This window comes from Saccopteryx leptura, chromosome 5 (assembly GCF_036850995.1).
Source record: "Saccopteryx leptura isolate mSacLep1 chromosome 5, mSacLep1_pri_phased_curated, whole genome shotgun sequence".
Classification (NCBI taxonomy): Eukaryota; Metazoa; Chordata; class Mammalia; order Chiroptera; family Emballonuridae; genus Saccopteryx; species Saccopteryx leptura.
In genome coordinates, this window is record NC_089507.1 from 65375989 (window position 1) to 65383494 (window position 7506).

The window sequence follows — 7506 nt, forward strand, 5'->3', positions numbered from 1 at the left end:
TGAAACTAAGATACAAACCCAGCTCTATCATAACCCTGAGCCAGTATTTTTTTAACCACTGGGATTCCTCTCCCAGACACATCACATTTATTTTATTTCATTGTTTTATTTACTTAGTTTTAAAGAAACTTGTCCAAAAAAGCCTTTCTGTAATATACCCCCCTACACATATATACACGTACCATACAGCAAATTATATAAAGATGGAAGCAAGGAAAGGGATAGGAGAGGGGAGATAAGCATTTCTTTGCTAATAAGTGGTTTTAACAATAAACTAGAAATCAGGAGCTTTATGTTTAATTTTTCTGTCTCTGTTTTTCATTTTGGTTAATTTCTTAAGAAGCTTCAGCATACCCTAACATGAGTGATTCTTTGTAACAGTTCAGATAAGCAGGTGTTCTTCCTGTCTCTTTGTTCTTTTTCTCTTTTGAATTAAATAACTGGTTTTATTGGAACTAAACACGGTGCTAGCTAGCTTAGACCTATTGTAATCGATTCCTTAGCATTATCCTAATGTCTATTTTACAGGGCGGGAAATCATAGATGCAGGAATCTTTCTTAAGTCTTGGATGTGGGTAAATTGAGTGCTACTAAATTGAGGTGGTGAACACACAATACAATATACAGGTAATGTATTGTAGGGTTGTGCATCAGAAAGCTGTATAATTCTATTAACCAATGTTACCTCAGTAAATTCAATTAAAGAAAGAAGAACCTTTGCTACCAGATTTTATAGAAAGCAAATATCTTATCATCTAAATAATAATAATAATAATAATAATAATAATGGTTTCTGAAATCTCAAGGTAGAGAATTTGGATATTCCAGTCCCCAAATGTTAATGACAATATGCTCATCCTTTTAATGGAAACATTACTAGGAAGCTCCTGGCTACATAATCCATCATACTGCAGAAGACTTGCTGACTTATGCTTTGTGACGGGCCAGTGAGAAAAATATACAAACTCATACACCAGTGTTGCAAATCAATTCTGCGGCAAAGTGGAAATAACTCTTGTACCAATAAGCAGTAAGACCTACGAGGGAAAAAAAATCCTTTTCTGTATTTCCAGCTTGCAGATAGAAAGAGACGCCATCAATCATACTGGAGAGCTTCCATTTCAGGGCCGTTGTTCTTAAAGGCAAACCAGATGAAATCAGACAAGAGCAGAATATGCAAAGGCCTTTGGGTTTTTCCAGTCTTGGTGCAGGCAGAAAGCAAGGAAAAGCAAGAATTCTCTCTTTTTCTTCTTCATGTGAAACTTGGAGTTTAGCAAAGGCATGTACATAGGCTCAGTTTATTGTCGAAATGACTAATTAATCACTTCACAAATAGCTATTAATCATACATTAATGAGATATTCTCTTTGCTGTGGCAAATACAGGTTCTGTGGAAATCCTTTCTCCTTGGTACCCAGAGCAAGCCAAAAGCATGCAGAACTCAATTAATCTTGGAGCAGCATGGGGTGTTTGAAACTGCTCACAGTTTGAAAAGAAGCAAATAGCAAAGACATTTAAACTGTCCATATTTCACTGTGTAAATTCAGAAGCACTTAATCATCCCCTACACATTCTTTTGTTCCCTTTCTTCCTCTGTCATGTTATAACTGTGTTGCAGGCCTCCTCCATTTCTTCCCCTAAACTTGTACACGGAAGCTCAGACCAAAAAAAAGTGGGGCTTCTGGTACGTTGATTCTCAGTCGTCGGGGATAAGCAGACAGTGAATGGACACAAGGTGCATATAGATGTGATATTCCAGCCAAAGCAATGACTATAGCTAGTAATATAAATTATTAATCAAATGCCTTTGCTTACTAAGCAACATCTAGGTTAGAGTTTCCTTTCCAGTTTCAGATTTTCAGATTAACCTAGGGAGGAAAACCTATGATGTTTGGTTCAATTAAATTCTCTGCAAACAGAAGCCTTCATTTTTTTTATAATTGAATTGTTTATCTCACTCAACAGACATATTTTGAGTTTGTACCCTGCCCCAGACTCTTAAGATACAAACATGACTTATTCTTATTTCTTCCCCTTACAAAGCTCACTGTACAGTCATAGAAATGAACTATTGTTTGCCTAGGGGAGTGAAGGAAGAGGGAAGAGCCAGTGTGAGGCATGGACACACAAAAGAGCATGATGTGTTAGGGGCTGGTCAGTAATAAAAGCAGGCTAGATACTGGCTGCCCAAGAAAGAAGGCTGAGTTTATACGTAGAGATTGATGTTGGAAAGGGGATTGAGGCCAGATTATGAAGGGTGCGGTATACCTTTCTACATGCATTGGGGAACCACCAGAAGTTTTTGCTTGGGGAAATGATTTGTAACAGGACTTTGAGTATCAATCCATAATTGGAAAAGACTTGTGGGTCCTGGATTGGATCTGACTAGATTCTGCATGTAGGAGGGACATGAAAAACTGCCTCCATTAAAACTGATTGCAACAAATTTATTTAATGAATGGCCCCAATTGATTTCAAGAATAGCTCTATTCTCCTCCCCTCCTCGGATCTGTACCCTGTTCACCATGACTTTTTTCCAGTGGTCTCTCTCTGCGGGCAGGGATCCTTCCATTTGGTTTTGGCCACATGAATTATTGACACTGTCGCTTTTGGATCCCTCTACAGTAAAATCTTAACTCCAGTCACCTTGTTTCTTTTGCACACTCAAGCTGTGTTTGGATATCAAAGAGTGGTCAGCTGCCCCAGTATCAGTGGACCCGGCAGGGAAGAGGAGGAGCTCAGGTCCATCAATAAGGAAGGATGCAGTGGAAATAGATACTTCAGTTCCAATCCTGATTCTCCATCAGCAATGGCTGTCACTACTTTGCTATTGAATAGTCGGAGAGCAAACATCTTTTGCTACCACAAAAGATTGATTTCCTTCCGAAGATTATTTAATCTCAAGAATACTGAGGTTTATATTATATGTATTCCTTCCAAAATCAAAACCTTGACCTTATATTTAATAACAATGGCCCTCTTCCTTGGCCTGCACTAAATTTACAAATTCTCTCACTTTAGTTGAGAAAAATTTTATGTGAACAATGTGGGAAAAGTGTAATTAATTAAAAATAGTTTCGCCCTGGCCAGTTGGCTCAGTGGTAGAGCATCGGCCTGGCGTGCAGAAGTCCTGGGTTCGATTCCTGGCCAGGGAACACAGGAGAAGCGCCCATCTGCTTCTCCACTCCTCCCCCTCTCCTTCCTCTCTGTCTCTCTCTTCCCCTCCCGCAGCCAAGGCTCCATTGGAGCAAAGATGGCCCGGGCGCTGGGGATGGCTCCTTGGCCTCTGCCCCAGGTGCTAGAGTGGCTCTGGTCGCAACAGAACGATGCCCCGGAGGGGCAGAGCATCGCCCCCTGGTGGGCAGAGCGTCGCCCCCTGGTGGGCGTGCTGGGTGGATCCCGGTCGGGCGCATGCAGAAGTCTGTCTGACTGTCTCTCCCCGTTTCCAGCTTCAGAAAAATACAAAAAAAAAAAAAAAATAGTTTCTCTGATTCTTAAAAAAGTCCTGCTTTGTTGTAGAGGCATATTGGATGAGGAGTATGGTGTTGTAGGGAAAACAGCTTTGTTAGACCTGCTCGCTGTTTTACTGGCTGCAAGCACTTTGTGCATTTAGTGCATGAGCACGTCACAGCACTATTTTAAGGATATAAGTGCTTCCCGTTAAGGGTAATAAGATCAGATCTTGCTCCCACCACGATGAGGCACAATTTATTTCTTGCCCTCCACTACAAAAAGCAGGTTTTTCTTTCTTGTTGTTTTGTTTTGTTTTGTTTTGTTTCTTCCTTCTTATGGCTTCCTGTCTTTGCGATCCTCCAATAAATTCATATGGCTCACCATTTTCTGGCTCCACAGTTCTTTTACCATCTGCCTGAATTCAATGCGAATCTACATGGCCGCAATCACCAGCCTTACAGGTGTCAATATAAAAACATAACTTCCGACCCTGTAACAATTTTTATGAGTTTATTTGAGCCAAACAGTTGACAACTGCTGGGAAGCAGAGTCATTCTCAACAGATTGAGAAAGTGCTCTGGGAAATGGCAGTTTCACCACTTATTTTATACATTAGAATCAAAGGGGAACACATGTAAGGGGGTTACATAAAATTAATTGGTGACAGATTAGGGAGGCAGGTGAAAGCAGAGGGGGAGGATCTCTGGGATTGGATAAAAAGCAAAAATGTATACACTGAAACTTCTCTTACATAGGGATGCACAAGATAGGCAAATTAATTAACATGATAATAATAACAATGAAATGATTTGTTGGTTCCTGCTCTGGGGGGATGCCTGCCCTGAGGGGGCAGAAAAAGATTATCCCTACACTTCAAAGGCATGCTATCAGGTACATTATTGTAGATGCAAAAGGCAACAGACAGCTTTCAAAGCAAGCACTGACCTTTGTTCAGATAGAGAATAACACCCTAGGACAGGGGTCCCCAAACTACAGCCCTCAGGCCGCATGCGGCCCTCTAAGGCCATTTATCCGGCCCCCGCTCCACTTCCGGAAGGGGCACCTCTTTCATTGGTGGTCAGTGAGAGGAGTATATTGACCATCTCATTAGCCAAAAGCAGGCCCATAGTTCCCATTGAAATACTGGTCAGTTTGTTGATTTAAATTTACTTGTTCTTTATTTTAAATATTGTACTTGTTCCCGTTTTGTTTTTTTACTTTAAAATAAGATATGTGCAATGTACATAGGGATTTGTTCCTAGTTTTTTTTATAGTCCCGCCCTCCAATGGTCTGAGGGACAGTGAACTGGCCCCCTGTGTAAAAAGTTTGGGGACCCCTGCCCTAGGACCTTGGTCAGCAAACTGCAGCTAGCAAGCCACGTGCGGCTCTTTGGCCCCTTGAGTGTGGCTCTTTCCCACAATACCACGTGCAGGTGCTACCTCGATAAAGAATGTACCTACCTATATAGTTTAAGTTAAAAAAAATTTGGCTCTCAAAAGAAATTTCAATCATTGTACTGTTGATATTTGGCTCTGTTGCCTAATGAGTTTGCTGACCTCTGCCCTAGGACATGATCAATGTGTTGCAGCTGTGTTAGGCTTGCTCGCTGGTTTACCAGCTGCAAGCCCTTTGACTGACAGTGCTCACATACCAATACCAGGCTATGGGTGCTTGCACTCAGGGGATTTGCAGATAGTAGATTGCCTGCCTGTTGCTATGAGGGGCCATGCTTGCCGTTTGCCTGAGAAGTAGTTTTCCTCTGCCTGTGTTCTTGTCTGCTATTGTGAGACTTTATTAAACGAAATGGCCCAACGCTTTCCAGCTCTGCAGTTTCTCTACCATCTGCCCAAATCCAGTGGGGACCTGCCTGGACTGGGCCACTGGCATTAAATCTGGCGTAGCTGGTGGGATTTGGAGCAGAACAGTATGGAGCCTCTAACACCCTTGAGGGGTGCAATAGAGGAGTGGTTGTTCCTGGTGGCTCTCCTTTTGGGGGCTGTGGGCTGGGTGTTTTTTACAGTCCTATGAGAAGAAACTAGGAGCTCTGTGCACCAAGCTGAGTAAGGTCAAAAGCTCCAGGGTGAGATGTAGACCAAGCGGCAACAGCAGTGTGAACTAGAGCGAGCGCTGGAGAAGGAATTGCAGGTTCATGAGTTGCAGTTTGCCCTGGAAGCAGAATGTCGGCAGCGACAGCAATTGGAGAGACAACTGCAGGTTTAAGAGCTCGAGAGTCAGCTTCAGGCCAAGAGCTGGCAGCCACAGGAGCCAAAGTGGATGTGGAAGATGGAGTTGCATTCCTACTGGCAGAGTGGTTCTGAGTCTGTGGGAGCAAGCATTTTCGACTCCTTTTCTGAGGGAGAGGCTTGGGCTGCAACTGCTGTCCACAGACTCAGGACCTGGCTGGTGGTTGCCAAGAAGATAAAGACCCAGCAGCTAAGAGTCTCTCAGGAACAGGCACAACCCCTCCCCAGGTAGTGGAGCACTCTGTGGTCTGGCCCTACACCCAGGCAGAGCTGATGGAGTTGGGGGTAAAATGCAGGCAGAAATCCACTGGCAGCCTGCTTGGTGCAGCTGCAGGACATAGGGGTAGAATGGCATTATGCTCTGCAGAATAGAGATGGACCATAAGGTGTGAGGGCTGCTGCCCATGCTGCACTCCTGACGAGCAAGAGAAATGGGTCTGTGAAAGTTACCCGAACATAAATGTAGGTGGATTTGATTGCGGCCAGGGCAGATAGGGAGAATTTAGATGGCAAGCCTAATAAAGTCTTGTTGGAGGCAGCAGCTTAGTCAGAACAGAGGTTCCAGTCATTGGAAGGGGGGTAAGTGGGTGGTCCCGGCCTCTGCCAAAAAAATGGCTGGCATTCAGGGTTAGCTAAGAGAACTATCAAGGCAGCACAGGCCTTGAAGGTGTTTGACTCCATCAGGCCCTGTGACCTTGGACCTCTGAAGGGTTTGGCTGGGGCTTGTGGTAATGGACAGCGCACTTATGGAAAGGGGCTGAGGTCTGATAATAAAGAGCTGTATGGCTAGTTGCCTGCAATGGACTTTTACCTTGGTGATTAGCACAGACAGCTGGGCTGTCTGTTATGAACTGATCTTAGATTGTGACTGTGGGAGACCCTGATGCAGGGGCAAGGCACCTGGGGAGGCCCTCCTGCACCAGGAAGCTGCTCTCACCCAGTTGCAGAGACGCACCAAGGCCATTTTTGGTTTCAATGGACATGGCCCTGGACTGTACAGGCCCCCACCTATGATGGATGGCCTTGTTGGCACCATAGGGTAGGGAGTTAGAGGTGGGCCTCCAGTTAGCTGTGGCACTCTGCCCAGGGTAACATTGTGAAGGGCACCTTTGTAGTTGTCATTTTTGGAATGTATGTAATATACCTATTGTGAGGTGAGCAACCTTAACTAGGTGGAATGTGGGGCAGCTGTGTTAGGCTTGCTCGCTGTTTTACCGGCTTCATGCCCTTTGCCTGATTGGTATGTGAGCACGTGGCAATGCCATGTGTGTATGGCCTATATAAGGCTATGGGTGCTTGTGTTCAAGGGGATTTGCATATGGCGGATTACCTGCCCACCACTGAGAGGGGCCGTTCTTGCTGCTTGTTTGCTTGAGAAGCAGTTTTCCCCTGCCTGTGTGCTTGTCCGCTGTTGTGAAACTTTATTAAACAAAATGGCCCACCCTTTCTGGCTCCACAGTTTCTCTACCGTCTGCCTGAATCCAGTGTGGACTGGCCTGGCCTCAGCCACTGGCATTACAACTACCCACTATAAATCACTTTCAGTTGAAAAGTTTTGATTTCAGACCATCCTGTTTGTTTACTTTAGGTCCCTGAGTCTCTAAGTCTCAGCATGTAGGCTTTCTGATAGCTTGTCAGGTTCAGCTTGTGGCCCCTTTTACATCCACAATGGGTTCATCTCTGAGCTTTTTTCCTATTTTTTTCCTCTCTTTTCTTGTTTTAACTGAAAAAGAAACACAAAGAGCCTTTCTCATATGTTTTAAATTCAAGTTTAAAAGGTATAGTTTATATACAATAAAATACAGCCAT